Consider the following 10,370-nt stretch of genomic DNA (forward strand, 5'->3'; position numbering starts at 1 on the left):
CCTGCTGGTCAATATGAGGATAATAGATGTTAACAGGTCATATACTGCCACCTGCTGGTCAATATGAGGATAATAGATGTTAACAGGTCATATATATATATATACATATACTGCCACCTGCTGGTCAATATGAGGATAATAGATGTTAACAGGTTATATATATATATACATATATACTGCCACCTGCTGGTCACTATGAGGATAATAGATGTTAACAGGTCTATATATATATATATATATATATATATACATATACTGCCACCTGCTGGTCAATATGAGGATAATAGATGTTAACAGGTCATATACTGCCACCTGCTGGTCAATATGAGGATAATAGATGTTAACAGGTCATATACTGCCACCTGCTGGTCAATATGAGGACAATAGATGTTAACAGGTCATATATATATATACACTGCCACCTGCTGGTCAATATGAGGATAACAGATGTTAACAGGTCTATATATATATATATATATATACTGCCACCTGCTGGTCAATATAAGGATAATAGATGTTATCAGGTCATATACTGCCACCTGCTGGTCAATATGAGGATAATAGATGTTAACAGGTCATATATACTGCCACCTGCTGGTCAATATGAGGATAATAGATGTTAACAGGTCATATATATATATCCATATATACTGCCACCTGCTGGTCAATATGAGGATAATAGATGTTAACAGGTCATATACTGCCACCTGCTGGTCAATATGAGGATAATAGATGTTAACAGGTCATATATATATATATTATATATATATATATATATAAATATATACTGCCACCTGCTGGTCAATATGAGGATAATAGATGTTAACAGGTCATATATATATATACATATATACTGCCACCTGCTGGTCAATATGAGGATAATAGATGTTAACAGGTCATATATATATATATATATATATATATATATATATATATATATATATACTGCCACCTGCTGGTCAATATGAGGATAATAGATGTTAACATGTCATATATATATATATACATATATACTGCCACCTGCTGGTCAATATGAGGATAATAGATGTTAACAGGTCATATATATATATATATATATATATATATATATATATATATATATATATATATATATATATATATATATATATATATACTGCCACCTGCTGGTCAATATGAGGATAATAGATGTTAACATGTCATATATATATATATACATATATACTGCCACCTGCTGGTCAATATGAGGATAATAGATGTTAACAGGTCATATACTGCCACCTGCTGGTCAATATGAGGATAATAGATGTTAACAGGTCATATATATATATATATATACTGCCACCTGCTGGTCAATATGAGGATAATAGATGTTAACAGGTCATATATATATATATACATATATACTGCCACCTGCTGGTCAATATGAGGATAATAGATGTTAACAGGTCATATATATATATACATATATACTGCCACCTGCTGGTCAATATGAGGATAATAGATGTTAACAGGTCAATATATATATACATATACTGCCACCTGCTGGTCAATATGAGGATAATAGATGTTAACAGGTCAAATAATATATATATACTGCCACCTGCTGGTCAATATGAGGATAATAGATGTTATCAGGTCATATACTGCCACCTGCTGGTCAATATGAGGATAATAGATGTTAACAGGTCATATACTGCCACCTGCTGGTCAATATGAGGATAATAGATGTTAACAGGTCATATATATATATATATACTGCCACCTGCTGGTCAATATGAGGATAATAGATGTTAACAGGTCAATATATATATATATATATATATACTGCCACCTGCTGGTCAATATGAGGATAATAGATGTTAACAGGTCATATACTGCCACCTGCTGGTCAATATGAGGATAATAGATGTTAACAGCTCATATATATATATACATATACTGCCACCTGCTGGTCAATATGAGGATAATAGATGTTAACAGGTTATATATATATATACATATATACTGCCACCTGCTGGTCACTATGAGGATAATAGATGTTAACAGGTCATATATATATATATATATATATACTGCCACCTGCTGGTCAATATAAGGATAATAGATGTTATCAGGTCATATACTGCCACCTGCTGGTCAATATGAGGATAATAGATGTTAACAGGTCATATACTGCCACCTGCTGGTCAATATGAGGATAATAGATGTTAACAGGTCATATATACTGCCACCTGCTGGTCAATATGAGGATAATAGATGTTAACAGGTCAATATATATACACATATACTGCCACCTGCTGGTCAATATGAGGATAATAGATGTTATCAGGTCATATACTGCCACCTGCTGGTCAATATGAGGATAATAGATGTTAACAGGTCATATATACTGCCACCTGCTGGTCAATATGAGGATAATAGATGTTAACAGGTCATATATATATATACACATATATACTGCCACCTGCTGGTCAATATGAGGATAATAGATGTTAACAGGTCATATACTGCCACCTGCTGGTCAATATGAGGATAATAGATGTTAACAGGTCATATATATATATATACATATATACTGCCACCTGCTGGTCAATATGAGGATAATAGATGTTAACAGGTCATTATATATATATATATATATATATATATATATATATATATACTGCCACCTGCTGGTCAATATGAGGATAATAGATGTTAACATGTCATATAATATATACATATATACTGCCACCTGCTGGTCACTATGAGGATAATAGATGTTAACAGGTCATATATATATATATATATATACTGCCACCTGCTGGTCAATATGAGGATAATAGATGTTAACAGGTCATATACTGCCACCTGCTGGTCAATATGAGGATAATAGATGTTAACAGGTCATATACTGCCACCTGCTGGTCAATATGAGGATAATAGATGTTAACAGGTCATAATATATATATATACATATATACTGCCACCTGCTGGTCACTATGAGGATAATAGATGTTAACAGGTCATATATATACATATACTGCTACCTGCTGGTCAATATGAGGATAATAGATGTTAACAGGTCATATATATATATATATATATATATATATATATATATATATACATATATACTGCCACCTGCTGGTCAATATGAGGATAATAGATGTTAACAGGTCATATATATATATATATATATACTGCCACCTGCTGGTCAATATGAGGATAATAGATGTTAACAGGTCATATATATATATATACATATATACTGCCACCTGCTGGTCAATATGAGGATAATAGATGTTAACAGGTCATATATATATATACATATATACTGCCACCTGCTGGTCAATATGAGGATAATAGATGTTAACAGGTCATATATATATATATATATATACTGCCACCTGCTGGTCAATATGAGGATAATAGATGTTAACAGGTCATATACTGCCACCTGCTGGTCAATATGAGGATAATAGATGTTAACAGGTCATATACTGCCACCTGCTGGTCAATATGAGGATAATAGATGTTAACAGGTCATATATATATATACATATACTGCCACCTGCTGGTCAATATGAGGATAATAGATGTTATCAGGTCATATACTGCCACCTGCTGGTCAATATGAGGATAATAGATGTTATCAGGTCTTATACTGCCACCTGCTGGTCAATATGAGGATAATAGATGTTAACAGGTCATATACTGCCACCTGCTGGTCAATATGAGGATAATAGATGTTAACAGGTCATATATATATATATATACTGCCACCTGCTGGTCAATATGAGGATAATAGATGTTAACAGGTCATATACTGCCACCTGCTGGTCAATATGAGGATAATAGATGTTAACAGGTCATATATATATATATACTGCCACCTGCTGGTCAATATGAGGATAATAGATGTTAACAGGTCATATACTGCCACCTGCTGGTCAATATGAGGATAATAGATGTTAACAGGTCTATAATATACTGCCACCTGCTGGTCAATATGAGGATAATAGATGTTAACAGGTCATATATATATATATATATACATATACTGCCACCTGCTGGTCAATATGAGGATAATAGATGTTAACAGGTTATATATATATATACATATATACTGCCACCTGCTGGTCACTATGAGGATAATAGATGTTAACAGGTCATATATATATATATATATATATATATATACTGCCACCTGCTGGTCAATATGAGGATAATAGATGTTAACAGGTCATATACTGCCACCTGCTGGTCAATATGAGGATAATAGATGTTAACAGGTCATATACTGCCACCTGCTGGTCAATATGAGGATAATAGATGTTAACAGGTCATATATACTGCCACCTGCTGGTCAATATGAGGATAATAGATGTTAACAGGTCTATATACTGCCACCTGCTGGTCAATATGAGGATAATAGATGTTATCAGGTCATATACTGCCACCTGCTGGTCAATATGAGGATAATAGATGTTAACAGGTCATATATACTGCCACCTGCTGGTCAATATGAGGATAATAGATGTTAACAGGTCATATATATATATACTGCCACCTGCTGGTCAAAATGAGGATAATAGATGTTAACAGGTCATATACTGCCACCTGCTGGTCAATATGAGGATAATAGATGTTAACAGGTCATATATATATATATATATATAAAATTAATATATATAAATATATACTGCCACCTGCTGGTCAATATGAGGATAATAGATGTTAACAGGTCTATCATATATACTGCCACCTGCTGGTCAATATGAGGATAATAGATGTTAACAGGTCATATATATATATATATATATATATATATATATATATATATATGGCTGGTCAATATGAATAATAGATGTTATGATATATATATATATACATATATGACTGCTGGTCACTATGAGGATAATAGATGTTAACAGTATATATATATATATATATATACTGCCACCTGCTGGTCAATATGAGGATAATAGATGTTAACAGGTCATATACTGCCACCTGCTGGTCAATATGAGGATAATAGATGTTAACAGGTCATATACTGCCACCTGCTGGTCAATATGAGGATAATAGATGTTAACAGGTCATATATATATATATATACATATATACTGCCACCTGCTGGTCACTATGAGGATAATAGATGTTAACAGGTCATATATATACATATACTGCCACCTGCTGGTCAATATGAGGATAATAGATGTTAACAGGTCATATATATATATATATATATATATACATATATACTGCCACCTGCTGGTCACTATGAGGATAATAGATGTTAACAGGTCATATATATATATATATATATATACTGCCACCTGCTGGTCAATATGAGGATAATAGATGTTAACAGGGTCAATATACATATATACTGCCACCTGCTGGTCAATATGAGGATAATAGATGTTAACAGGGTCATACATATATACTGCCACCTGCTGGTCAATATAAGGATAATAGATGTTAACAGGTCAATATATATATATATATACTGCCACCTGCTGGTCAATATGAGGATAATAGATGTTAACAGGTCATATACTGCCACCTGCTGGTCAATATGAGGATAATAGATGTTAACAGGTCATATACTGCCACCTGCTGGTCAATATGAGGATAATAGATGTTAACAGGTCCATATACTGCCACCTGCTGGTCAATATGAGGATAATAGATGTTATCAGGTCATATACTGCCACCTGCTGGTCAATATGAGGATAATAGATGTTATCAGGTCTTATACTGCCACCTGCTGGTCAATATGAGGATAATAGATGTTATCAGGTCATATACTGCCACCTGCTGGTCAATATGAGGATAATAGATGTTAACAGGTCATATATATATATATACTGCCACCTGCTGGTCAATATGAGGATAATAGATGTTAACAGGTCATATACTGCCACCTGCTGGTCAATATGAGGATAATAGATGTTAACAGGTCATATATATATATATATATACTGCCACCTGCTGGTCAATATGAGGATAATAGATGTTAACAGGTCATATACTGCCACCTGCTGGTCAATATGAGGATAATAGATGTTATCAGGTCATATATAATATACTGCCACCTGCTGGTCAATATGAGGATGATAGATGTTATCAGGTCATATACTGCCACCTGCTGGTCAATATGAGGATAATAGATGTTAACAGGTCTAATATATACTGCCACCTGCTGGTCAATATGAGGATAATAGATGTTAACAGGTCATATACTGCCACCTGCTGGTCAATATGAGGATAATAGATGTTAACAGGTCATATATATATATATATACTGCCACCTGCTGGTCAATATGAGGATAATAGATGTTATCAGGTCATATACTGCCACCTGCTGGTCAATATGAGGATAATAGATGTTATCAGGTCTTATACTGCCACCTGCTGGTCAATATGAGGATAATAGATGTTATCAGGTCATATACTGCCACCTGCTGGTCAATATGAGGATAATAGATGTTAACAGGTCATATATATATATATACTGCCACCTGCTGGTCAATATGAGGATAACAGATGTTAGCAGGTCATATACTGCCACCTGCTGGTCAATATGAGGATAACAGATGTTAACAGGTCATATACTGCCACCTGGCAGTTAATATGAGGATGCACAGGGATGGCTTTTGCCACAGATTATGCATTATATTGACCAGGAAAAAGCATTTTAATACTGTAATATTCGCATAGAAACGTCTAAGAAGCAGTAGATCTGTCATTCTCATTGAAAGCCAGTATAAGAAGCTGTAGATCTGTTCTATGTGCTCTATTTCTCTGCTTCCCGTTTTTAAGTTTCGTTTTTGCGTCTTTTACTTTCGGGTTTTGTTCACCAGCTTCAAACAGCTGAAAATACAATATTTTTGGTTATGGAAAATATATTTCACAGCGGTTTAGATGGCACAATGATTCTCTACACCAGGGATGGACAACTTTGATGGGTAGTGAGGGCCACAAAAAAAAAAACTCATCATAAGGAGCTGCAGTGGCTCGTGGGTCTGTGTACCCACATCGATAACCCAGTTAAGAGGCCGCTCTAACAATGAAATGTCTTGAGAAATGGAAGGCGGTCAGGAGGCAAGGTCAGGTGGGACCATTCTAGACAATTAGAGGGCAGATACGCATGTGGAGAACAGGCACAATCAGAGATATGAGCGAAAGGATCTCTGGTTCCTTCATGCGTTTTTTTCTCAAAAGTTGCTGGGGTGTCACGTGTCCCACTTAAGTCAATACACTCGTGACAACTTCAGCGTTCCAAAATGTTTATTCGATCAAATAAGCCTCAAGTAGCACAAAAGCTATTCATTTTTTGTTGTTGATCGAATTCAACCCTCTCATTGACATCCATTAAAAAAAAATTTTTTAAAACCTAGCTTGGTGAACGAAACAAAACAACGTCGCCTTCTACTTCTTCTTCTTCTTCGGGTGTATTGGCGAAATAACACGCAAGGGTCTATTGTCGCCACCAACTGGACGGGGGTGAAATTTTTTTACTAAAATAAAAGTAAATTCCACTACACGGAAGAGAAAATTAACATTAATCCACACAAACTACGAAATAATTTACGTTTATATATATTCCCCCTCCTTCAGTCATTTGAAAGCTCAAATCCCCTCTTCAGGCTCTGGGGCCTGAGAGGGTGGGACTGTATGAGGCAGTAATCCATTTAGCTCATCAGATGTTCAATATGTTCATCCCCGCTGCAGAAACAATAATGTCAATCTTTCGTAACTTTAAAAAAAAATAAAAAATTACTTGCGCCGTACATTTATCACCATTGCTATAAAAGCAACAAAGTCCACTTTCTTCACATGTCTGGATCCTGCTGGTGACACGCAGGCCAGGATGCATGTTGCTGTATAGCTCCTCCACTACACGTCACTACTACCTGTAGGTGTGAAGAAGTAGCGTTCGATGTCATTGTGTGAATGTAGCCAGCTCTTATTCACTACCATCGGGCCTTCTGCTCTTTCTACACCTTTCTACTGCCTCCGCATAGATAATAGGAGACAGATTTTGGCAACCTCCATCTCTTTCACCTTATTTGGGCATTCAAAAGATGTTGCCTCAGGTTCTCCTCCACAGTTACAATACTTTATTCATTTGCAAATTCTCTTCTTCTATACAGTCTCCATTAAATTGATCTTCCCCACATGTCCCAAATCTGGGCTTCTTCCATCTGCAGACACTCTCCGCATGACCCAAATGTCCACATCTCTTACACTGCAATGGCCTGGAAACTATTACGGACTACAAAGGGAAACCTAGACGCGAGCTGACCAGTGACGTGAGCCTACCAGACGAGCTAAATGCCTTTTATGCTCGCTTCGAGGCAAGCAACACTGAAGCATGCACGAGAGCACCAGCTGTTCTGGATGACTGTGTGATAACGCTCTCAGTAGCCGATGTGAACAAAACCTTTAAACAGGTCAACATTCACAAAGCCGCGGGGCCAGACGGATTACCAGGACGTGTACTCCGAGCATGCGCGGACCAACTGTCAAGTGTCTTCACTGACATTTTCAACCTCTCCCTGACTGAGTCTATAATACCTACATGTTTCAAGCAGACCACCATAGTCCCTGTATCCAAGGAAGCGAAGGTAACCTGCCTAAATGACTACCGCCCTGTGGCACTCACGTCCGTAGCCATGAAATGCTTTGAAAGGCTGGTCATGGCTCACATCAACAGCATCCTCCCGCATACCCTAGACCCACTCCAATTCGCATACCGCCCCAACAGATCCACAGATGACGCAATCTCAATCGCACTCTACACTGCCCTTTCCCACCTGGACAAAAGGAACACCTATGTGAGAATGCTGTTCATTGACTACAGCTCAGCGTTCAACACCATAGTGCCCAAGAAGCTCATCACTAAGCTAAGGACTCTGGGACTAAACACCTCCCTCTGCAACTGGATCCTGGACTTCCTGACGGGCCGCCCCAAGGTGGTAAGGGTAGGCAACAACACGTCTGCCACGCTGATCATTAACATTGGGGCCCCTCAGGGGTGTGTACTTAGTCCCCTCCTGTATTCCCTGTTCACCCACAACTGCATGGCCAAACACGACTCCAACACCATCATTAAGTTTGCTGACAACACAACAGTGGTAGGCCTGATCACCGACAACGATGAGACAGCCTATAGGGAGGAGGTCAGAGAACTGGCAGTGTGGTGCCAGGACAAAAACCTCTCCCTCAATGTGAGCAAGACTAAGGAGATGATCGTGGACTACAGGAAAAGGCCGGCCGAATACGGCCCCATTAACATCGACGGGGCTGTAGTGGAGCGGGTCGAGACTTTCAAGTTCCTTGGTGTCCACATCACCAATGAACTATCATGGTCCAAACATACCAAAACAGTCGTGAAGAGGGCACTAAACCCCCTTTTCCCCCTCGGGAGACAGAAAAGATTCTCAAAAGGTTCTACAGCTACACCATAGAGAGCCTCCTGGCCGGTTGCATCACCGCCTGGTATGGCAACTGCTCGGCATCTGACCGTAAGGCGCTACAGAAGGTAATGCGAACATCCCTATACATCACCGGGGCCAAGCTTCCTGCCATCCAGGACCTATATAACAGTGTCAGAGGAAAGCCTATAAAATTGTCAGACTCCAGTCACCCAAGTTATAGACTGTTTTCTCTGCTACCGCATGGCAAGCGGTACCGGAGCGCCAAGTCTGGGACCAAAAGGCTCCTTAAAAGCTTCTACCCCCAAGCCATAAGACTGCTGAACAATTCATAAAACGCCACCGGACAATTTACATTGACCCCACCCCCCTTGCACTCTGCTGCTACTCGCTGTTGTTTGTTACCAGTGCATTGTCACTTTGCCCCCACCTACATGTACAGATTACCTCAACAAGCCTGTATCCCTGCACATTGACTCGGTACCGGTGCCCCCTGTATATAGCCTCGTTATTGTTATTCTTATTGTGTTTCTTTTTATTATTACTTTTTGTTTTAGTCTAATTGGTAAATATTTTCTTCTTCTTGAACTGCACTGTTGGTTAAGGGCTTGTAAAGTAAGCATTTCACAGTAAAGTCTACACTTGTTGTATTCGGCGCATGTGACAAATACAATTTGGTTTGATACAAAAGCTCTAACAGAGTAGTACACATAGCATAGCTGCAATCGGTGTAGGATACCACATCGAAAAACAGAACAGACAAACTCTTCTCCTTCCTTCAATTAACCACACGATTCATCCTATGAACATCGACCACTCCAGGAATTTTCTTTCGCGTTATTCCTTTGACGGGTGCCCTGCTCTGTAGCTCAAAACACGACACAGGATAATAATTAACTTGAGTGAGGCCAACAAATGTTCCTTCTGATCAGCTGAAACACACCAAATCAATGCAAGCAC

This window comes from Salmo salar, chromosome ssa05 (assembly GCF_905237065.1).
Source record: "Salmo salar chromosome ssa05, Ssal_v3.1, whole genome shotgun sequence".
NCBI classification, from domain to species: Eukaryota; Metazoa; Chordata; class Actinopteri; order Salmoniformes; family Salmonidae; genus Salmo; species Salmo salar.